The sequence below is a fragment of the Odontesthes bonariensis genome, chromosome 7 (genome assembly GCF_027942865.1).
Source record: "Odontesthes bonariensis isolate fOdoBon6 chromosome 7, fOdoBon6.hap1, whole genome shotgun sequence".
NCBI lineage: Eukaryota > Metazoa > Chordata > Actinopteri > Atheriniformes > Atherinopsidae > Odontesthes > Odontesthes bonariensis.
Window position 1 is genome coordinate 22,118,041 of NC_134512.1, and position 24,822 is coordinate 22,142,862.

Genomic DNA, 24,822 nt, shown 5'->3' on the forward strand with positions numbered 1-24,822 from the left:
ACCACCCAGCACCACCACGGCCATGGGCGAACTGCCAGAGCACAGTGACGTTCCCCAGCATCTTCGGGAGCTTTACAACCAGAGTGCCGCTGAGCTTGAACAGGATCAGCAGCCCCAGCTCGCCCAGCTTCTATGCAAGTACAGCACAGTGTTTTCAACGGGGCCTACCGACCTCGGCCGCACAAGCCTAGTGCAACATGACATCATGGTCCGGCCAGGTGCTGCTGTGAAGCAGCATCCACGTCGCATGGCTTGGGAGAAACAACGGGATGCTGACCAGCAGATAGAACAGGGTCTGGAGGCCGGCGTGGCACGTCGCAGCAACAGCAGCTGGGCCTCGCCACTCGTGATGGTACGTAAGAAAGATGGAACTTACCGCCTCTGCGTCGACTATCGGGCACTGAATGACTGCACTATTAAGGACGCTTACCCGCTGCCCCGTATCCAGGACACCCTTGACACCCTCTCCACTGCCAAGTGGTTCAGCACACTAGATCTCGCGTCTGGATACTGGCAGGTGGAACTGACACCACGAGCCCGCCGAGCTGCCGCTTTCTGCACCAGAAACGGACTGTTCGAATGGAATGTCATGCCATTTGGGTTATGCAACGCCCCGGCAACATTCCAACATTTAATGGACCGGGTGTTGGCTGGCATGCAGTGGGAGACCTGTCTTGTCTATTTGGACGACATAATAGTGCTAGGCCGCGACGTGCCCGAAATGTTGCACCGTCTCAGTCAAGTCTTCGATAGGCTACTGCAAGCGAACTTGAAACTGAAGCCGGCGAAATGTTGCCTTTTCAGGCGACAGGTAGCTTACCTGGGGCACGTTGTCTCCGAAGAAGGGGTGGCTTCGGACCCCGCCAAGATACAGAAGGTACAGGAATGGCCTACGCCCACTTCGGTTCAAGAAGTTCGCCAGTTCATCGGGTTGGCGTCGTACTACCGAAGATTTGTCAAGGACTTCGCAACAGTGGCTGGACCCCTCCATGCATTAACCAAGAAATATGCTCGATTCCAGTGGACTGTGGAGTGTCAGCAAGCGTTCGACCAACTGAAATGTCTACTGACCACCGCTCCAGTCTTGGGCTACCCGTTAGACCAAGGGAACATGGTACTGGACACAGACGCAAGTGATGTTGGCATTGGTGCTGTACTTTCTCAAGTGCAGCTAGGCAGAGAACGTGTGCTGGCCTATGGGAGTCGCCGTCTGTCTAAAACTGAACAGAACTGTTGCACAACACGCCGAGAGTTGCTAGCAGTTGTCGAGTTCACATCACATTTCCGCCAGTACCTCATGGGACGGTCATTCACGGTCCGCACCGACCACAGCAGTCTCCGTTGGCTGACAAAGATGAGGGAGCCTGAGGGTCAGCTGGCCAGGTGGCTCGAGAGACTCGGCGAGTATGACCTCAACATCGTCCATCGTCCAGGCCGGCTGCATGGTAATGCAGACAGCCTCTCCCGCCAGCCCTGTAGGCAGTCATGCCCATGTCAGCTGCCTAGTCCATCTCCTTATCCACAGAATGTCCGCCATCAGGCCGTACAATGCAACTTGGATCCCGTCCAAATCCAGACAGTGCAAACTCCAGTGGGGGTGGACGAACATTTAACCATAAGAGCAAGTTCAGTGGGGGTAGACGCCAGATCTCCTGACATCCCACAGTTCAGTGGTTGGTCCACCCAAGAGTTACAAGAGGCGCAGGAGGTTGACCCAGACATTTCTCCTATCAGGGCATGGCTGGAGGCTGGTGGAGTGCGGCCTTCATGGACTACTGTCTCATCACATAGCCCAGCGACCAAAGCTTACTGGAGCCAGTGGAGGCGCCTCTTCGTCCGAGAGGGCATCTTGTTCAGGCGGTTTTACTGCTTGGATGGTGCCCAGTTCTACCCTCAAGTGATATTACCACAAGTTTTTCGGTCGAATGTCATGAGACAGATGCATGAAGGTCCTGTTGGTGGGCACTTCGGAACAGAACGTATGGTGTCGCGGCTTCAGACACGATACTACTGGTATCGGATGCGGGAAGATGTCAGTCTCTGGTGTCACACTTGCAGCAGCTGTGCATCCAAAGCCAGGCCCCGTAAAACACCCCAGGCTCCAATGGGAACTGTCAGAGTCGGAGCCCCAATGGAGCGGGTAGCTCTAGACATCATGGGACCACTGAATGAAACCGAGCGCAGAAACTCCTATGTGCTCGTGATCCAGGACTATTTTACAAAATGGGTGGAGGCTTTCCCTCTGCCCAACGAAAGAGCCGAGACAGTGGCCGAAGTACTTGCCTCTGAGTGGGTGTGCCGGTTTGGTGCCCCACATACCATACACAGTGACCAAGGTAGAAACTTCGAGTCTGAAGTTTTCCAGAAGATGTGCGCTCTGTTTGGAATCGAGAAGACACGAACTACCCCGTTCCGACCACAGTCGGATGGCCAGGTGGAGCGCTTCAACTCTACCCTACAAAAGATCCTGGCCACGACTGCTGAGCGTTGCCACTGGGATTGGGATCTTATGATTCCATACGCGGTCATGGCCTACAGATCCACTCGGCACAGTGCAACCGGACTTACCCCAAATCTCATGATGTTTGGCCGGGAAGTGTGTGAGCCGGCAGACCTGGTGACCGGCCTTCCTCCTGACCCAGAAGACGCTCCTACTGCCCCAGAGTATGTCCAGCGTCTCCGTGAGCGACTAGAGCTGGCACACCAGATAGCTAGGGATGCACTTGGGGAGTCGGTAGAACGCGCAAAGAGACAATATGACAAAAATTGCTGCCGCACTCAATATTGCATTGGAGATGCCGTGTGGTACCTCATCAAGGGCACGAAGAGAGTCAAGAACAAAGTCAAGAAGTTCCTTCCGTCATATGAGGGACCTTACTTCGTTTTGGGACAGCTTGATGATCTGGTGTATCGCATCCAGAAAAATCCAAAGACCAAAGTCAAGGTAGTTCACCACGACCAGCTAAAGCCCTACCGAAGTCGTGATCCCCTGGATGATGCCTGGGTCATGGAGCAGGCCCAGGCATGGACGCCAGCGGAGGTTCCCCCTCCAGCTGTGGCCACAGAGTCTGTGGTACCAGATCTCGCTAGCCTGTTCTCCAGCGCAGGCCAGGAATCGGTCCTGGATACGGGGGGAGACGACTCTGCTGCAGCCGGTTCACTCCCTTCTACCAGTTCACCAGAGGACAACGCTGCGGATAGTGGGGGTGAGGCAACGCCGCCACTGCCCGATCAGCACTCTCAAAGGCGGAGGCGTCAACGAAGATCTCCAGTCAGGTTTGGAGAATGGGTAGTTTAGATAGGAAGCCGTTGTTACCCAGGGCAGAATAAACCCTACACGGCTTGGGGACCCGGGTAGTCCACCCCGACCCCTAGAGTAGAAAGCTACATGAAGAACAAGAAAAAAAAAGACCGAAAAAAAAGAGAGAAATGTTTACTGTTGACGACTTTCACTGTTCACTGATGTTTTATGCTCCGGTTGCCTAGGTAGTATTGGGAACTGTGTATTGTTGCTATAGGCCGACGCTCATGCACTTAATTACTCTAATGGATGTAACTGTAATACCCTGCAAGGACTTTGCCCTCTCATGACATTTTGCCAGGAATAGTTTTGCTTTATTTTTTTTATGAAGTAATATAGAATTGTTGTGCTGCTGTAATGGATTAGAATTATGAGGAATTGCTATCCATAGTGGGGGTAGTGTTGCGAGATATGCTATAAGTCGCGATGTGTGCATGTGTGGGCGGGGCGTGAGGGAAGAGAAAAGGAGAGACGAGACGGAGAAGATGTGTGTGTGCAGTCAGGCGGCTACCGGAGCAGTTGTTCTTCTACTGTTGTTGGAATAAAAGGATTACACGAAGCCCCGTGGAGCTGTCCTCTTGTTGTTTAAAGACTACGAGAGTAGGGAAGTTAACCCCGAAGTTAAGCACGTTCTTCGGCCCTGGAAAACGGCAATTTCCCCTGATCTCCTGACCACGGTCCGGATACTATCAGGAAAGGTTAACAGCTTCCTCACTGCACGAAAAGAGGGATTTGTGTCACTGTGGACGGCAGTGAACATCCGCGAATTTGCCTAATTTTCGGACGCACCTGGGCGCTTGCAGGCAGACAAACTTTAAGTTTGTTGAGCGAGAAAATCGTCGGAAACGAACCCGACTCGCGGCGGGCTCTCACAGCGGGGTGCTAATGGCTCAGCGATTAGCACCCCGCTGTGAGAGTGCCTGGACCTCTCACTGGCCTCGCTGGTATTGGACGAAAAAGGCATGTGATTACATAAAAAAAGCTCCTGTAAAGCTGACCGCCCATTGGCCAATAAGGTTAATATATGCATACTTTATATGGGCATATCACTCAGCAATTATGATTAATAATTGTGATTATGATTACTAATATTCCTGGGATGTTTGTGTACTTCATATATTCACGTCATTCTTATAAGCTGCACTATGACTAGGCTAATGCAGGCATGAATGACGTGAATTTATTGAGGAAATGAAAAAGGAATTTTTTTTTTTTAAAGCGCTTTTATTGCCACACCACACAATGTACATAGCTTACATTGTAATAAGAACCATATTGATAATAAAGAATTGAAAACTATATACACACACACTGCTGTAGCCTACAATATACACAATAAGCCTAAACGCCGCCGTTTGGAATCCGCATTCTTCGCATTCTTCCGGTCCCTGCAGGGTCTGCGGGAGTTGTCAGACGTCCTCATCCTGGATCAGAAGCTGGCTTCTGGGAGCTGTTGGAATAACCAATAAATAATCAAAACATAGTCTATCCATGCACAGCATATTGACAACTTGTCTATAAAGTAACGAAAGTCATATTGACAGCGTATATGTTCTTACTCTCTTTCACTCTTCTGTGGTGAGACTGAGTATTTCGGGTTGGCTTCAAGACGCGCCTGTAGCACAGCACACAGGTCCGTCACGCAGCTAAAAAAAAACAAACAAGAGGAATGAATAAAATGACCAGTGCTTAAAAGTGTCAGTGCCAGCCGTGGTAAAAGTCAGCGCCGCTCACCCTCGATAGTGTCGCCGTCTGCCTCTCTGAAGTTCGGACTGTTTGACACCGCCTCCTTCAAGCGACTCGTTACATCCATATTGTGAGGTGACAGTAGCCTGTAAAAACAACAGGCCTATGGTTAATAAAAAAAAAAAACTGCATTAACGTAACGTAACATCGGGTCCAACTCAACTAGATATTGGGAGAACATTCACTTATTCTTACCCTTGACCTGGATTATAATGCCACGGTGAGTTATGCAGGCGGCGAACTGCTTCCTATCAATTGAAAACACGAAATTCATTTTTTTAAATAAAGCAACTCACACTGGTTTTCACGTGATGGACACAATTAAGTTGAGTTTAGCCTAAAGCCACAGTCAATAACCTACTCTTACCGCGATTTTCGGATTCTGTATCCGCCTTCTCTTGGGGGTGCGCTCTTCAACTTCTCTGGAATGTAACTGCAGTCCGTTCTCGACGGCCATCTTGCCTCCAACCTAGCGAATCTCTGGTCGATTCCCTCCAGAACCCTCTCCACGACCGTATCCACAGTGCTGGCCACCATACGAGACATCCCGGTCATAGCATTCAACAGGACTTTCATTTTATCTGCCTGTAAGCAAGTGAGTAAGTAAGTTTAATATACAGCACATTTAAAATCAGCGAGAACTGTCCCAAGTGCTGTACAGTGTCAACAAGACTAAAATTAAACAATCAAATGGTCATGTGCAAGTAGAAAAAAACACACAAACCTGTAGACCCGCAGAGAGTTGCTGGGGAGTTGAAAGCAAGTCGTCTTCCAGCCATTGTATTCCGCAAACCAGGGCAGTTTTCCCAGCACGGGACCTCAGCGATTTCTGTCTGCCTTTCTGCCGCCAGATCTGCTCCTTAAACTTTTTGTTTACACTGCACGACACAATGTTTCTCATACGTGATTGAACGAGAGCTTATGCGAGCCGTTAAGCTCCACCAATCATATGCGTATACGTCATTACACGGAATACTCGCGAGACAACCTCCAGTCCTTTTGCTATTTAATGTTGTCTGACCACAGCTGGCAATTTGCACTGTTTTGACACAAAAATGGACTCTGCAAGGACAAAGAAAAGACCTCGGCGATATTGTGACCATTGTGACACCGAATTAAGCCATACACAATAAAACACTGAGCGCACTACTGCACATTATACTGGCCAGATTTCTATATTTTTATTTCTATATTTCTATTTTATTTAAGAAGCCTTTTAGAATATTGCTGTTGCATGCTTATTTTATCTTTATCTTATCTTTATTATTATACATTTGGACATCCAGTGCGGGCAACAAAGAAAAGAATTTCATTGTTCAGGGAAACACGTTTCTAACTGCACATATGACAATAAACCTTTGAATCCTTGAATCTTGCCCACAAAAAGCGGTATTACAAAAGAGGTGTTTGGGAGAAAAAAAAACAGATATGCATCACCTGTCACCAGCAGACAGCGTGCACCTCTTCTTTTTCAAGACAACACAGCAACAAACTTGGCTGGAGTTGGAGGTGATAGTGATGAACGTGTAGAAACAGGCCTGCCCACCCCCCACCTCACCTCACCCCACCCCACTTGAAAATGACTGTGGCAGCTCCTGACCTGATCACTGGCATTTACATATTAAAGGCTCTCCTAAGTAGGGGAGGGGAGGGGGGCATGGGGGAGCAGTTGCCAGGTCAATTTGCGACAACTTGGGCCAAGTTTTCACTTTCACCACCGCAAATGCAGGGGCTTAACGTATGCGGACATGTAAGGGGCCACATACATCCACAAATCCCTCTTTTCATGCAGTGCCTGTAGCACCAACCGAGTGAATAGACTGCAGTCAGCCCCAGTGCCAGTATGAATCCAATGAACTAGACCAAACAATAAAGAAATAAATGTGAAAACATGCATTTATTTAGCATTGTTCAACAAGATCATTTCTGATCAATCAAATTACTGACTGGTGCAAAACTTTAGAACCATCAGCTTCTTCCTTACCTGTGATTCAGCATACCATCGCTGTGTTTGGCTCAGAAACTCTCCAGATAGGTTGGCTGGTTTACACCAATACTGGCGTGTAGAGCCATTAATGAATTCATATTTTCCTGACCAGGATGTTCTTGCACAGGCATAATACCGACCATCAAGAAACACTATAATCAACCACGTTATGGCAGGAACTGTGATGTACCCGAAATCTGCCCACGGCTCCTCACACTTGCATCCTTTAGCATGAAAACTATGAGGGCCGGAACGACAAAAAATACTGAAGAAAGCGAACGATTCCAAGTAGGATCGCAAGGGCATGCAAACTCAATCTCCATAATCTTCTCAAAGATAAAAAGGACGAGTCCAAAAGTAAAATTTGCTGCCAGAGTGCTCTTTTTAGTTTCTCCCAACACATTAGAGAGCCATTGTGTCCTCCCAGCCATATTTGATTCTATATAAAGAGAAAAGAAAGACTTATAAATATACAAAGTTACACTTTTTATGGCATTTCAGAATTTACTTTTGATCACCATGTATCTCATAGTGAATCTACAGACAGACAATAATCATTTTATTGCACAATAATAAAACAGCATGTGTTACTGAGATCTGTTTCATAGAAGAAAAGAAAATTCCCTCAAAGAAAGTTGCAAATTCCTAGATTGAAATTACAATAAAGCAGTTGAAATGGTACATTTAAAAGCTCAAGCTATCTTCATCTATAATTTCTATGGAGTTATTTTAGAAAACAAGGAGGTTTTACCTGACGGAAAGCTTTTTGGATCAGATGAATTTGAGAAACCAAAGAGAGAACAAAGTATTCTGTCTTTTTAGTGGGTCAAATGAGCCTGCTACAGTTGTATTCAGCAAGCCAAAAGCAGTGCAATACAATGTATGAAAAAGGAAAAATAATAAGTCTTCAACAACAGTCAAACGATCACATCAACAGTGAAGGCAAAAAAGAAGATTGTTTATCTTTCAGTCACGTGTCTTTTGATACTACAGGAAACTACAGGAGGAGTCACCTTGGTAACCTATGCACTGCATACTGATGTAACACATTCCCAAATAAAGAAACTACACAGATGTGGCCTGAAGCACACATAATGCACTAACAATGCATAATGCATAATTAGCTTCAAAAGCACATAATTGATTATATGGTCGGACCATATAAGGAATATTTAGATTAAAATACATAACAAATACCTGCATATACCCAACACTCAGTGTTCATGCCACAAAGGAAAGTCATCCACACTTGCACCCTGCATTTATATGCACTTTGCAAGGTAGACAAAAAGAAAGAAAAAAAACCAGCACTTCCTCTGCCTTTTCGAAACCTCGACAGACAATTTGCTATGTGGGCAGGTGGTAAGCAACAGATGCTTGAAAACAAATGATCTGAAAAAGCTGCTCTCTTATTGTTGTGAGAAAACTTAAACACCTAACTGTGAACATTTAAATGGAAAATGACAAAAGATGGAAAATCACTGGTTCAGAAAAGACAAAGCAAAATATCATCAAGTGTTCAAACCAGATGACATGAGCAATGCCAAACATGTTCCTTTACATAAATAGATATTATTTTCATTAACTAAGACAACTCAATGACCTTAAACTATGGATGTGGTACTGAATGCAGCTACACAGTCTGTCTATAATGTTTAGATTTTGTTTCTTGTCATCACCACTAGATGTCCTCAGGTTCCTTGGTCTTCTCCCCTGGTCTCTTTCACATCTGTCTGTCTCTGCTCAGTCACGGCTGCAGTCACTTTGCATTAGTTCCCTCAGTATATATGCTCTACTGTGAATCTCAGTCCTCGTCAGATCCTCTTTGACACTCACATCAATTAGGTTTCATTGCTGCTCTCGTCTGGTTATCTCCCTGTGAGGTTCTTTCTTTAGTTTTTTTTCCAAGTTTAGTTTATTGTTTCCCTGCTCAGCTGTGCTTTTTTTTACCTCCGTCGTCATCCATTTCATCCAGACTGTTGTGTCCTGCGTATTTACATATACTGAATATATATATATATATGTATATTTGTGCGTGTTTATATGTACATACTGTTAACTATCCAGACATCTTACTTTGCTTGTAATAATCTGACAGTAGGTGAGAACACAAGAAAGAAATGTTGGACCGAAGTAGTTGATGATCTCCTGCTATTGAAGTTTGGCTGAATAAGCTTCCTTTGCTTGCATCAGTGTAAATGTTTTTCTTCAATAATGATTGATAATGCGCTTTAATAATTGCAGGACAAGTCGGTGAATTCAGAGTTTAACAAGATTAAGGAAGAGTTTTGAATAGAATGAGATAATAGTTCTTATTGATGTCGAGTTATACCTATAAACTATTTTAGCAACAAAATAATCACAGAAGTGCTGAAAAAGTTTTTTTTAAATGTATTTTTACAAATGTTTCACACTTTTATTAAAGAACATGACAGCATGCTTTGGGTAAACTATGAATGTAATTTAAGTTTAAACATGAGAAGTACAGATTCTGGGGCTTCCTGAAGTAACAGAGGCCCACATAGGGATTAATGAACTATTACTGTCATGCTGGCAAACCCAAAGAAAATAAAAGGCCAGCACAGCAGACTCAAGAGTTACGTGGTTTAAAAACAACTTAGAAAACGATACACACAATGCATGAACACGGGATACAAGGAAAAAGAAAATGTCACCTGAAAGTCAAACCCAGGTTCAACTTGAAGCTGAAACAATCTTTATCAGATTGGGAACATATGCACACGATCAGATTACAGTAGGTGTGTCAGTACCACGTTGATGCTCATGAATATTGCTCTTCAGAAATGTAGAATAAAAAGCATATTGAAAACCACGCAGAGGAAAGTATTTAAGCTTCTACACGTAGCTAAGGATGTTTCTAATAACCACCAGAAACACTTCCATAAATATTGCAGTTCAGTATATTATGCCTTAAATGAAATTATGCTTTCACTTCATTACACTTGTATAGAATATGTGACAGTCCCAAAATACATTGATTCAAACAGAACTTTTGCTGTACATCTGAGGGAGCAGAAACTTGTTTTAGAGTAAATTTAACTATGTTTCATTTGTCTAAAATAACTCAGTTACTTATTAAACTTCCTGTCATAACGGCCAAGTTGTAATACCGATGAAAGCACAACCCTGCTTCACCCCAAATTTCCTGTTAATCTTTAATCAGATATAATAATAAGAGAAATTTAAGGCTTCAAGCCACTTGGTTTTCAGTTGTTTTTATTGGCTCCACTTCATCTGGTCTATGTGCCATCTCCGTGCCAACAGCTCTTCCACCTTCTTTTTTGTTGGTTGAACACTTCCTGCAGCACCAACAGAGTGAATAGACTGCAGTCAGCCCCAGTGCCAGTATGAATCCAATGAACTAGACCAAACAATAAAGAAATAAATGTGAAAACATGCATTTATTTAGCATTGTTCAACAAGATCATTTCTGATCAATCAAATTACTGACTGGTAAAAAACTTTAGAACCATCAACTTCTTCCTTACCTGTGATTCAGAATACCATCGCTGTGTTTGGCTCAGAAACTCTCCAGATAAGTTGGCTGGTTTACACCAATACTGGCGTGTAGAGCCATTAATGAATTCATATTTTTCTGACCAGGATGCTCTTAAACAGGCATAATACCGACCATCAAGAAACACTATTATCAACCACATTATGGCAGGAACTGTGATGTAACAGAAATCTACACACGGGTCCTCACACTTGCATTCTTTAATCACACACATGTGCATGAAAACTATGAGGGCCGGAACGAAAAAAAAGGCTGAAAAAACGAACGATTCCAAGTGGAATTGCAAGGGCATGCAAACTCAATCTCCACAATCTTCTCAGAGATAAAAAGGACGAGTCCAAAACAAATATTTGCTACCAGAGTGCTCTTTTTAATTTCTCCCAACACATTAGAGAGCCATTGTTTCATCTCCCCAGCCATATTTGAATCTATATAAAGAGAAAAGAAAGACTCATGAATATACAAAGTTACACTTTATATGGCATTTCAGAATTTACTTTTGATCACCATGTTTCTCATAGTGAATCTACAGACAGACAATAATCATTTTATTGCACAATAATAAAACGGCATGTGTTACTGAGATCTGTTTCTTAGAAGAAAAGAAAATTCCCTCAAAGAAAGTTGCAAATTCCTAGATTCAAATTACAATAAAGCAGTTGAAATGGTACATTTAAAAGCTCAAGCCATCTTCATCTATAATTTCTATGGAGTTATTTAGAAAACAAGGAGGCTTTACCTGACAGGAAGCTTTTTGGATCAGATGAATTTGAGAAACCAAAGAGAGAACAAAGTATTCTGTCTTTTTAGTGGGTCAAATGAGCCTGCTACAGTTGTAATCAGCAAGCCAAAAGCAGTGCACTACAATGTATGAAAAAGGAAAAATAACAAGTCTTCAACAACAGACCAGAACTTATCATTTGACTCGCATATAAAACAGGTTTCTAGGACTGCCTTCTTTCATCTTCGTAATATTTTTAAAATCAGGAACATCTTGTCTCAGAGTGATGCAGAAAAACTAGTCCATGCATTTGTTACTTCAAGATTGGACTACTGTAATTCTTTATTATTGGGCTGTCCCACATATTCTCTGAAAAGCTTTCAGCTGATCCAAAATGCTGCAGCCAGAGTTTTGATGAGAACTAACAGGAGAGATCATATTTCTCCAGTTTTAGCTTCTCTTCATTGGCTCCCTGTTAAATTCAGAATAGAATTTAAGATTCTTCTCCTTACATATAAAGCTCTTAATGACCGAGCTCCATCATATCTTAAAGATCTCATTGTAAGATATTTTCCTAACAGAGCACTTCGTTCCCAAACTGCAGGTTTACTTGAGGTTCCCAGAGTTTCTAAAAGTAGAATGGGAGGCAGAGCCTTCAGTTATCAGGCCCCTCTCTTGTGGAATAAGCTGCCAGTAAATGTCTGGGAAGCAGACACCCTTTCCACTTTTAAGACCAGGCTTAAAACTTTCCTTTTTTATAAAGCTTATAGTTAGGTCTGTTGAATCTGATAGTGTGTCTGCTAGTGTGTCTTGTTCTGCCTCCACTTCTGGCACCCTCTATACTTTCATTACCCCCTACCCGAACCAGGGTTTGAATCCCATTCCCACCTATCTTACCTCTTTCATTTCTCCCCCTACCCGAACCAGGGTTTGCATCCCCACCCCGCTGTAACTGGTGTGCAGTTGGTGAGAGTGAGTTGTATGGCTTTGTTTTTGCTGGTATTTTTAGTGATTATAGGACTGTTTAGGTGAATTTGTCTGCTGAATCTGCTAGTGTGTCTTGTCCTGCCTCCACCTCTGGCACCTTCTATACTTTCATTACCCCCTACCCGAACCAGGGTTTGCATCCCCACCCCGCTGTGACTGGTGTGCAGTTGGTGAGAGGCTGAGGTAGCTTGTGGCTGTAAAAAGATGGTTGTTGTGGTGTGAGGAGCAGATCTATATAGGGAGTATAGGGAATTACTCACTGAGTCTGGTCCTTTATTTATTTATTTATTTATTTTTTCGTTAGCACAAGTTTCTTGTGTTTACCTTGAATAGGGATGGCTCAGGTAATCCTGAAACATCACATAGTTAAGCTGCTATAGGCCTAGACTGCTGGGGGGCCTCATCTGTCACACCTTTCCTCACTTTACTCTCTTTATGTATATGTGATATTATTGTGGTCATTAACTCGTGTTTCCCTGTTCCAACAGATATCCTTTGAATGGTGTTGATTATATGGTCCCCATATATATTTTCATTAACTAAGACAACTAAATGACCTTAAACTATGGATGTGGTACTGAATATAGCTACACAGTCCGTCTATAATGTTTAGATTTTGTTTCTTGTCATCACCACTAGATGTCCTCAGGTTCCTTGGTCTTCTCCCCTGGTCTCTTTCACATCTGTCTGTCTCTGCTCAGTCACGGCTGCAGTCACTTTGCATTAGTTCCCCTCAGTCAGTGTTGTGCGTGAACGAGTTCAAAAGAACGCGTTCATTGAACACGCTCATTTTTCCGTGAATGTTGAACTGAACGCAACACATTTTTTAATAAAGAACTTGAACGTGAATTAGTTCACATTATGTGTCATGAACGGCAGACATCACTGTAAATGAACGTTGGAATTTGTTTTCCATTGAAAACTGAGTGACATCTGTTTTCTCTTTTGAAACGCAACGAGAGAAAGTTCCTCCCTCCTGTATTCTCGCTGGTGCCGCTTAAATCATGTATCGCCAGACATTGACATTGTGTGCGCAATGCATTGCGGGCAACGTAGTGTCCGGCTGAGAATAGTTGAATAACATACTGGCTTCCGCACGACGTTACCCGTGATGAATTGCAGCAGAGCGGGGTAGGCATAGCAACGCCGCGTAGCAGGCAACGACGAGAGCGCGGAGGGCTGGAGGAGCGAGCGAGCGAGCGATATCGCAAGCCAAAGAGGCTAGTGGAAGTGATGGCACGGAGACAGACACCGATTCTCCTTATGAACATTTAAAACAATTGTACACTCTTGCAAACCAAGACCCTGACGGCATTTCATATTATATATTCTTTTTTTAATTAAATGCTGGTAGATTTCATTGCACTAAGTATAGAACTGGTCTACCTTGTCTGTACTGCTGCAAGTTTCATCACCTGGTAAGAAACCCACAATTGCAGTGTCATGAGCAAATGTCTACAATGAGCAGTTTCCAAGAACGTATAGTGATTTCTTGCTCGTAGTGTGAAAAAAAGTATTTATTTGAATATCTCACGAAAAAAGTAAAATGAACTGAACTTTGAACTAGTTCAGAATTAAAATTGTGAACTTTGAACGTGAACTGTTCACTTTGAGCATGTATGAACTGAACTTGAACTAGTTCAGAAAAGCTGTGAACTGGCACAACACTGCCCTCAGTATATATGCTCTTCTGTGAATCTCAGTCCTCGTCAGATCCTCTTTGACACTCACATCAATTGGGTTTCATTGCTGCTCTCGTCTGGTTATCTCCCTGTGAGGTTCTTTCTTTATTTTGTTTTCCAAGTTTAGTTTATTGTTTCCCTGCTCAGCTGTGCTTTTTTACCTCCGTCGTCATCCATTTTATCCAGACTGTTGTGTCCTGCGTATTTATATATACTGTATATATATATATATGTATATTTGTGCGTGTTTATATGTACATACTGTTAACTATCCAGAGATCTAACTTTGCTTGTAATAATCTGACAGTAGGTGAGAACACAAGAAAGAAATGTTGGACCGGAGTAGTTGATGATCTCCTGCTATTGAAGTTTGGCTGAATAAGCTTTCTTTGCTTGCATCAGTGTAAATGTTTTTCTTCAATAATGATAAATAATGCGCTTTAATAATTGCAGGACAAGTCGGTGAATTCAGAGTTTAACAAGATTAAGGAAGAGTTTTGAATAGAATGAGATAATAGTTCTTATTGATGTTGAGTTATACCTATAAACTATTTTAGCAACAAAATAATCACAGAAGTACTGAAAAAGTTTTTTTTTAATGTATTTTTACAAATATTTCACACTTTTTTTTTTAAAGAACATGACAGCATGCTTTGGGTAAACTATGAATGTAATTTAAGTTTAAACATGAGAAGTACAGATTCTGGGGCTTCCTGAAGTAACAGAGGCCCACATAGGGATTAATGAACTAATACTGTCATGCTGGCAAACCCAAAGAAAAATATAGCTGCAAGCAGCGATGTGGGGGTCCTAGCAGAATGGCACAATAGGGAAGGCTTGGGCTGCTCAGGAATGCGTCTTGAGTCCATGCAGCAAGTTTGGCCTCGATACATCAATGGATCGCAGAGATTTGGCCAAATGTCACGTTTGCGTGTCGGCGTAGAGTTTGATTGGCTGTCACGGGCAAACGGAAGTGAAATGAGAAAATCCACCTGATAACTTATGTGTGGCTTGGTCTGAAGATTCTATGTGCCAAGTCCCGTCGGGATTGGACAATAGGCGTGGCCTTAAATGTGTTTTGAAGGTTTTCGATTAAATTCAAAATGGCGGACAATCCAAGATGGCGCAGATGACGTCATGAGGTGCAATATCCCCGACTTTATCGAGTGATTCCATTGGTACCTCATGTGTGACATTTGGACCAAAGAGTCCAAAGATATAAGCAAAAAGACATTTTGGCTACATATAGCGCCACCTATTGGCCAAACGTCACCAAACTTCTTGGGCCTCTTACCTTAGCGGTCTGGAGTCTGTGTTAGAAGGTTGACGTCATAACATCAAATGGTTGCCACGATATGACCTCACTTCCGGTTTGGCGGCGTCAACCTCGATTTTGATTGGCTTTTATGGAAAATCGGAAGCCTAATTAAAAATTCCACACGATAACTTTTGTGCGGCTTGATCTTAAGAGTCTATGTGCCAAGTTTCGTGAAGATTTGACAATCTGTGTGACCTGAAATGCTTTTTTAAGCTTTTTGATCAAATTCAAAATGGCGGAAAATCTAAGTATACGCAAATTGACGTCATAGGGTGCGTTGGACTCGTCATGATCCAAGGATTCCAACGATGCCTTGTTTGTGAAATTTGGACCAAGTATTCAAAAGTTATTAGGCTGAATGCACTTTGAACTTTGACGTGTTGGTGGCGCTAGAGAGTAAGCTCTTGGGGCTTGAAATTTCTTGACTTTGGCTTTGGCACTTGGCTGATTAAGTGTGCCAAATTTCACAACTTTCTCGCATTGCGTTAATGGGGCTGCCATAGACTTCAATTGCAGCAGAAACGGATCAATAATAAGAAAAGCTACTAACACAATGGGTGCCTTCGCAGCTTCGCTGCTAGGCCCCCAATAAAAGGTCAGCACAGCAGACTCAAGAGTTATGTGGTTTAAAAAACAATTTAGAAAACAATACACACAATGCATGAACACGGGATACAAGGAAAAAGAAAATGTCACCTGAAAGTCAAACCCAGGTTCAACTTGAAGCTGAAACAATCTTTATCAGATTGGGAACATATGCACACGATCAGATTACAGTAGGTGTGTCAGTACCATGTTGATGCTCATGAATATTGCTCTTCAGAAATGTAGAATAAAAAGCATATTGAAAACCACGCAGAGGAAAGAATTTAAGCTTCTACACGTAGCTAAGGATGTTTCTAATAACCACCAGAAACACTTCCATAAATAGTGCAGTTCAGTATATTATGCCTTAAATGAAATTATGCTTTCACTTCATTACACTTATATAGAATATGTGAGTCCCAAAATACATTGATTCAAACAGAACTTTTGCTGTACATCTGAGGGAGCAGAAACTTGTTTTAGAGTAAATTTAACTATGTTTCATTTGTCTAAAAGAACTCAGTTACTTATTAAACTTCCTGTCATAACGGCCAAGTTGTAATACCGATGAAAGCACAACCCTGCTTCACCCCAAATTTCCTGTTAATCTTTAATCAGATATAATTGTAAGAGAAATTTAAGGCTTCAAGCCACTTGGTTTTCAGTTGTCTTTATTTGCTCCACTTCATCCGGTCTGTGCCATCTCCATGACAACAGCGCTTTCATCTTCTGTTTTGTTGGTTGAACACTTCCTGCAGCACCAACCGAATGAATAGAGTGCAGTCAGCCCCAGTGCCACCATGAATCCAATGAACTAGACCAAACAATAAAGAAATAAATGTGAAAACATGCATTTATTTAGCATTGTTCAACAAGATCATTTCTGATCAATCAAATTACTGACTGGTGCAAAACTTTAGAACCATCAGCTTCTTCCTTACCTGTGATTCAGCATACCATCGCTGTGTTTGGCTCAGAAACTCTCCAGATAAGTTGGCTGGTTTACACCAATGCTGGGGTGCAGAGCTGTCAATGATTTCATATTTTCCTGACCAGGATGTTCTTAAACAGGCATAATACCGACCATCAAGAAACACTATTATCAACCACGTTATGGGAGGAACTGTGATGTAACAGATATCTGCACACGGGTCCTTACACTTGCATCCTTTAATACAGGGGTCCCCAACCTCTTCAGCACCAAGGACCGGTTTGGTTCTGCAATTTGTTCCTGTGGCCCGGTCGGGGGGGCGGTACCGGTCCGCGACTTTAATCACACACATGAGCATGAAAACTATGAGGGCCGGAACGACAAAAAATACTGGAGCAAGCAAACGATTCCAAGTAGGATCGCAAGGGCATGCAAACTCAAACTCCGCAATCTTCTCAAAGATAACAAGGACGAGTCCAAAAGTAAAATTTGCTGCCAGAGTGCTCTTTTTAATTTCTCCCAACACATTAGAGAGCCATTGTGTCCTCCCAGCCATATTTGAATCTATATAAAGAGAAAAGAAAGACTTATAAATATACAAAGTTACACTTTATATGGCATTTCAGAATTTACTTTTGATCACCATGTATCTCATAGTGAATCTACAGACAGACAATAATAATTTTATTGCACAATAATAAAACAGCATGTGTTACAGAGATCTGTTTCTTAGAAGGAAAGAAAATTCCCTCAAAGAAAGTTGCAAATTCCTAGATTCAAATTACAATAAAGCAGTTGAAATGGTACATTTAAAAGCTCAAGCCATCTTCATCTATAATTTCTATGGAGCTATTTTAGAAAACAAGGAGGCTTTACCTGACGGAAAGCTAAAAAGAGGGTCAAATGAGCCTGCTACAGTTGTATTCAGCAAGCCAAAAGCGGTGCACTACAATGTATGAAAAAGGAAAAATCAAAAAGCGATCATCAACAGTGAAGGCAAAAAAGAAGATTGTTTATCTTTCAGTCACGTGTCTTTTGATACTCAGGAAACTACAGGAGGAGTCACCTTGGTAACCTATGCACTGCTTACTGATGTAACACATTACCAAATAAAGAAACTACACAGATGTGGCCTGAAGCACACATAATGCACAATTAACTTATAAAGCACATAATTGGTTATATGGTCCCCATATGAGGATTTTTTAGATTACAAGACACAACAAATACCTGCATATACCCAACACTCAGTGTTCATGCAACACAGAAAGTCATCCACACTTGCTTCCTGCATTTATATGCACTTTGTAAGGTAGACCTACCTAGAGGAAACAGTTCGGCATCTGAAATCAACAACTTGCACTCTGGACATAATACCATCCGACTTTTTAAAAACTGTTTTTACCTCAGTAGAAAGTGATCTCCTACAAATAGTTAACAGCTCACTGGCATCAGGCATTTTTCCCAAGTCACTAAAGGCAGCTGCCATTAAGCCACTCCAAAAGAAGAGAACTCTAGACGCCTCTATGATGAACAACTACAGACCTGTCTCTAATCTCTCTTTTATATCCAAGATTATTGAGAAAGTTGCATTTAACCAGCTCAACGACTTTCTGAATGAAAGTGGAAGTCTTGATAACTTTCAATCAGGCTTCAGACGTCATCACAGCACTGAAACAGCTCTGGTCAAAGTGTTAAACGACATCAGGTTGAATACTGATTCTGGTAATGTTTCAGTCCTGGTTCTGTTGGACCTCAGCGCTGAGTTTGATACTGTAGATCACAGAATCCTGTTGCACAGGCTGGAAAACTGGGTTGGACTTTCTGGAGCGGTCCTTAACTGGTTCAGGTCCTACTTAGAAGGCCGGAGTTATTTTGTTACTATTGGCAGCTATGAATCTGAGCGAGTGGCCATGACTTGTGGAGTCCCCCAGGGGTCAATGCTTGGACCTCTTCTGTTTAACTTGTATATGCTCCCTTTGGGTCAGATATTGCAGAATTTTAACATCAATTATCACAGTTATGCAGATGATACACAACTTTATGTGTCTCTGTCACCGGACGACTGCAGCCCAGCAGACATACTGTGTCAGTGTCTGGAGGAAATAAACACCTGGATGAGAGAGAATTTTCTACAATTAAATGAAGACAAAACTGAGATCATTCTGTTTGGTAGCAAAGAGAAGAGGGTCAGCGTAGGTAAATATCTTGAGACTCGGGACCTTACAATTACTGACCAAGTTGGTAACCTCGGAGTGTTGATAGACTCAGATCTGACTTTCAGCAGCCACATCAAAGCTGTCACCAAGGCAGCTTTTTACCATCTCAGAAACATCAACAGAATTAAAGGTTTCCTCTCCCAAAAAGACCAGGAGAAACTCATCCATGCATTCATCTCCAGTAGACTCGATTACTGTAATGCTCTTTTAACTGGACTTCCCAAAAAGAGCATTAAACATCTGCAGCTCATCCAGAACGCTGCTGCTAGAGTTTTAACCCGGACTAAGAGATCTGAACACATCACACCAGTTTTAAAATCTTTACTCTGGCTTCCAGTCAGTCACAGAATAGATTTTAAAAGCCTGCCGATGGTTTACAAATCCCAGAACGGTTTAGGCCCAAAATACATCTGTGATATGTTCAGAGAATATAAACCCAGCAGAGCTCTTAGATCCAAGGACTCAGGTCAGCTGGTCCAGTCCAGAGTCCAGACTAAACATGGAGAAGCAGCATTTAGCTGTTATGCTGCAAACAAGTGGAACAAACTGCCAGTGGAGATTAAACTTTCACCAAATGTAGACATTTTTAAATCCAGGTTAAAAACATTTGTCTATGTGTCTATGCATGAAATCTGCATGCTATCTTTTAACTTATCTAGACTGTTGCTTGTTTTTAAATTAATTTAAATGATTTTATATTATATACTCTTTATATTCTTTTATGTATTTTAATGCTTCTTCCACTCCCTGCTGCAATGCTTTTATTTTATGTAAAGCACTTTGAATTGTTTGTACATGAAATGTGCTATATAAATAAATTTGATTTGATTTGATTTGATTTGATTAGACAAAAAAAACCTAAAAAAAACTTTTTGTGCCTTTAGAAACCAAGACAGACAATTTTCTATGTGGGCAACAGATGCTTAAAAACAAATGATCTTTAAAAAAAGCTCTCCTAATGTTGTGAGAAAACACCTATCTGTGAACATTTAAATAGAAAAAATGACGAAAGATGGAAAATCACTGGTTCAGAAGAGTCAAAGCAAAATATCATCAAGTGTTCAAACCAGGTTTAACAGTCTCCATGTTAAACACGGGGAAGTGAGGATATTTATTGTTGTTTCATCAGTTAAGCAGGGCTCAATCACTGAGGCTTATACTATGTGTCGCATTTGTACTTTGTAGATGTTGTTCTCAGCTCTCTGTGCAGGTGAAACAGGCCATGTAGCAGGAAAATTAGAAATGGCCAAATCAACTGTTTGGTAGATTCTGGGAAAATAAGAGTGCACTGATGACCTCAGTAACATCAAAACTGAACATTGTCCACTGAGGACAGCAGTGGTGAACGATTGGGATAAACTTTCCAAAAGCCTTTCACAATATCCACCCAGGAGAATAACTATCTTCAGCAGGCAGGCATACCATTATCCAAGATACCATAACAACCAGAGTTCACAAGATTGTTCACGAGCCTCAAGTACAGAAAGCCAAAATCAGACCAAACAAATAAATAAACAAATGAATAAATACAAAAACAGGTCTGGAGCAGCGTTACTTGGACAAAAGAGCACACATGGCTTCATGTAACCATGGGTTACTACTGTTTAATTCTGAAGAATGCAGAGATACATCTATCTTATCCGACTGAGTTTAATGCAGCAAACTTGGAGTTTCACAGTACAGGTGGACCATGACTCAAATAATGATCTGAAAGCAACTGAAAGTGAGTTTTTAAAGGCAAAACTGTAATATTCTGCAATGGTTGTACCCGTAACCTTTTGTCAAACCAGTCGACCTGCATTTCACTATTTGAAGACAAAATTAAAGACAAAAAGATCCACAAACAATCAACAACTGGAGACAGCTACAGTGGAGCCCTGAGTGAGCGTCACTAAGAAGGGAGGCCATGTTGAAGATCAACAGTTCCAGACTGAAGATGGAGGTCAAAGTGTGACCAAGATGAGCATTTTCTTTTTGGGTTTGGAACCAGAGCTTTTAAGTGGCTCAAAAAACCCACATTCACCCATTCACATACACTCATACAGCATGTCTATGTCTATACACACTACGTGCTTTCTAATCATTCATACACCGATGGATTTATCAGTAGGCAACATAGGGTTCAGTGTCTTGCCCAAGGACACTTTGACATGTAGACCTGGGAAACTGGAGTCGAACCATTGACCTTCCGATTGGTTGGCAACTGCTCTTCCTCTTGAGCTACCATTTCAGTGCCTGAGAGGACGCTGGTTGGGAGATAGAAATATTGAGACTACTCCAAATCAATGGCGTGGGGCTCGCAGAGGTAATTTTTTCTGACTGGTCATTTATTCCTCGCATTTTATTTCCACCTTTTTATTACAGTCATCTCACATTTCATATTCACAATAGCTCGTAAAATCTGTTAACGTTAAGTTGTACTGCAGGAATAGTTCCGACTTAGCTACTGTTCGCAAACGCAACATTCAAACTCAGACATTAATATCTGGAGCTCCAGAATGTAGAAGACACAGAGCTCAGGCTGTGACAAGAAAGCAGAGAGAGGACACAGCACGTGGTGGTTGAGTGAGCTCTAGAATGAGGGGTTGTTCTGATTGTGACAAGAAAGCAGAGAAATCAGAGCAATAAAATGTTCATTTCTGATCTTTTCACAGCAATTATGCTCTTAGAATCAAACATGTGGACAGGTTTTGAGTTGAAACCGGTGAAGCACACAATAGACAGCATGGACAAGAATCTAACCATTCAACATCTGGGGTGCAGAGATGCTCCTGCTCAGTGACATGTCCAGGATTACATCATCTGTTGTTAACAAGCACTGCAGTCCTCCTTGACTGTTACCTCTCTGTCTGCAGCCTCTCATCTTGATTTGGGGTCTTATTCCAGACATTACCTGAGCTTTGGAAGGCTTAGTTTGCTTCTTCAACTTGTTAACAGCGTTCCTGCTGACATGGTTATGAATCATAATAATTGTAAAAGAAATTGCCAGAATTCCCAGCAGAAGTCCTTCAAGCAGCACAACATACAAACCAGCATAGAAAAATGTTTCAGAAATCAGTTTTTTCACAGAAAAAAAAGCTCATAGATATACCATAGCTATAGATTAGCACTCTATGGCAGGATTTCTGAGGCAGCTCTACACAGCCACTGCTATCAAAAAAATGTGAAAGCGAGCAAGTGAAACTGATAAAATGCAAATGCAAACCTGTCCGACTTCTTTCTAATATTGCAACAATAACAATTCATTATTATAATTAATAACACCATATTAGTGTTCAGTGTCATTTGGAAAGTAGCAGTGGAACTCTCAAATATTGCATATAACATATTTATATAAGAATTAACAACAAAACTGAACTCCACCACTGCTGCACACTTAACCCACGTTCCACTCTGTATTCATTAAAGTGCACTCATATTTTAACTACAACTTTCTGTGACTCTTCATCATGAAAAACAAAAAGCTTCAGGTCCCCCTCTTAAATATGGCAAACACGCAACTGAAAACAAGTTTCCTATTAGTGCTGCAGGTGTGAAGCCCAACATCATGATGAGGACATATAAGCCAAGAAAAAACATGATGGATAAATGAAAACAAAAAAAGAGTACATTTAAAAGAAAACTAAGTGAGTGAAGTCTGAATGTGTCTTTAAGTGTAACATGGACAGTTGTAATGAAACCTCATTAGGACTAGAACAGGAATACCCAATCCCATTTCCTCCCCTTGGCTCTAACCCTCCATTTGCAGTGGTATTGTTTCCCTCTTATTTCAGAAATCAAGCAATAGTGTTCATCTTGCCTTCCAAATGACCCCCACAACTAATTTGAAAGGTTGAATGACTACTACTCCTTGATTCCAACACGAAAAGACTAAATTTACCTCTAAAAAACAGAGGTAGAGCCTATGGAAGGAAATGGGATTGGGCCAAAGATTCTTAGCACCTCTGTAGGCAGACATGTCTCAACGGGAACTGTTTGGAAGAGACGGACTGAATCAGGCATTCACAATCAAACTGCTGCTGCAGAAAATGAAACCAACAAAAGAAAAAGTAAGTTTCTTGGACCAATAAATACAAGGAATGGACATCAAGCCAGTGAATTTTTTTTGCTTGATGAGTCCCAATTTTTAGATTTGAGATTAGTGTTTCCATATTTCCAGATACAAGCTAACTTAATCTAATATTTCAATATAAGGAAACTTAAAGGCTTTACCTGCAGTGAAGAGTCTTTGAGCAGATAAAAATACAGTAACCAAAGAGAAGAGTCTTTTCAGTGAGTAAAATTAGGCTAATAAAAATCTATATGTTAAGCAAAAAAAAAAAAGAACAGCAGTGGATTACAAAATATTAGGATGGAGGAGGCAACACGTCTTAGAGTTAAAGAAAAAAAATATTTCAGAAGTCTCGAGTTCCTCTTTTTTTATCCTCCACAACAAACCCAAGGAGGAGTTATGGAACTACCCTATCCTTCACTATTTTGTTACCACACAGAAGCAAATCAGATGCAAAAATTATTCAGATAATGCCTGTTCACACGCACTCCAAACTCTCTGTGACAGTGAAAGTGCCTTTCAGTCACTGTCATGCGCTGTGGCATAGTATGGAGCTAAATTTGTCTCAAAAATATTTGTATATACGCAGAAGGGGATCCACAAATATGTCTTGATTTGCATGTGTGTTTTGATATCTACAAATAAAAAAATCATATTTGTAACTCGTATATTGATTTTTACAAATATAGATGTGCATTTGTAAATAAAATGCCATTTGTAAAACCAAAAAAATCATTTGTGAAATGTGATTCTGCATTTGTGAATCACCAGCACACACATTTTTCGCTTTCCACAGTTACGTGTTTTTGAGACGTTCTTCGCATGAAAGTCGCACAAATCCACACGTAAATATTTCTTGACTTGCATTCGTGTTTTGATATCCACAAATAAAAAAAAACATATTTGTAACTTGTAAATTGGTTTTCACAATTGTAGATGTGTATTTGTAAATGAAATGGCATTTGTAAAACTGAAAATTGCCTTTGTGATATCTAATTTTGCATTTGTGCATTAACAGCACACGTAGGTTTCGTTTTCGCATTTGTGAATCAGCACGATCAGCGCACGTATTTTTGAGACAATCTTTGCGGCAGAGGGAACCACCCAGATTCACAAATAGCCTACCTCTACTTTCTAATCCAGTAGATGGCAGTGTTGTTCTATAAAGCTCGGCTATGCTTCACTTGACTTTCATCGAATTTTTCAATTCATTCAAATTCAACCATGGCCGAACAACGTGGGCATGATGAGCAGCTACCGCCAACTTCAGTAAGTACAATTCCCTCGCCCCAAATTATGATAGTTATGATAGTAAAATGTAAATGTAAATAGTTCAGAGACTCTCTATTTTTCAAATGTTTTATTTTTTCTGACAGTATTCAGAGTGAGAGCAATATGGTAACACGCAATAGATTAAGTATAGCTAGATCTAGTAGAACTAGCAAAGTAGTACTGGATAGGCTAGAATTCACATAACCCACAAAGAGCTTTAATGACATTACACATATTCATCCTTTGTTGTGGATAGCATTGAAATTAAACCTAATGAGCCAGTGGAATTCAGTGAGTAGTGGAGTGGCATTTGCTATTCTTTTGACCATAGACAACCTTCAGAAATGGCAGCTTCAAAAAGATACCAAGAGAAGAGAGAAACCACTGTATACTGTACAGAAAAACGTTTTTCTGACTGGTAATTCAAGTGGATACCACATTGAGGATTTCCTCGGTGAGGGCGGTTTTGGAAAAGTGGCCAAGT

The 24,822-nt window shown here is 41.5% G+C and overlaps 1 protein-coding gene and 2 long non-coding RNA genes across 3 annotated transcripts in view; 1 reads left to right on the forward strand and 2 right to left on the reverse strand.

The window, feature by feature from the left end:
• cox5aa (cytochrome c oxidase subunit 5Aa) overlaps nucleotides 1–24,822 on the forward strand; it is a 131,219-nt gene that overhangs the window by 25,240 nt on the left and 81,157 nt on the right. The gene's annotated exons all lie outside the window — the stretch shown is intronic.
• LOC142384721 (uncharacterized) lies at nucleotides 6,606–7,940 on the reverse strand. Its single transcript, XR_012770104.1, has 3 exons — nucleotides 7,786–7,940; nucleotides 7,032–7,473; nucleotides 6,606–6,904 (listed from the first exon to the last, which is right to left on the reverse strand). It is a non-coding gene; the product is annotated as an uncharacterized LOC142384721 (long non-coding RNA).
• Nucleotides 15,890–23,407, reverse strand: LOC142384720 (uncharacterized). The gene is made up of 3 exons (XR_012770103.1): nucleotides 23,228–23,407; nucleotides 16,807–17,360; nucleotides 15,890–16,679 (listed from the first exon to the last, which is right to left on the reverse strand). It is a non-coding gene; the product is annotated as an uncharacterized LOC142384720 (long non-coding RNA).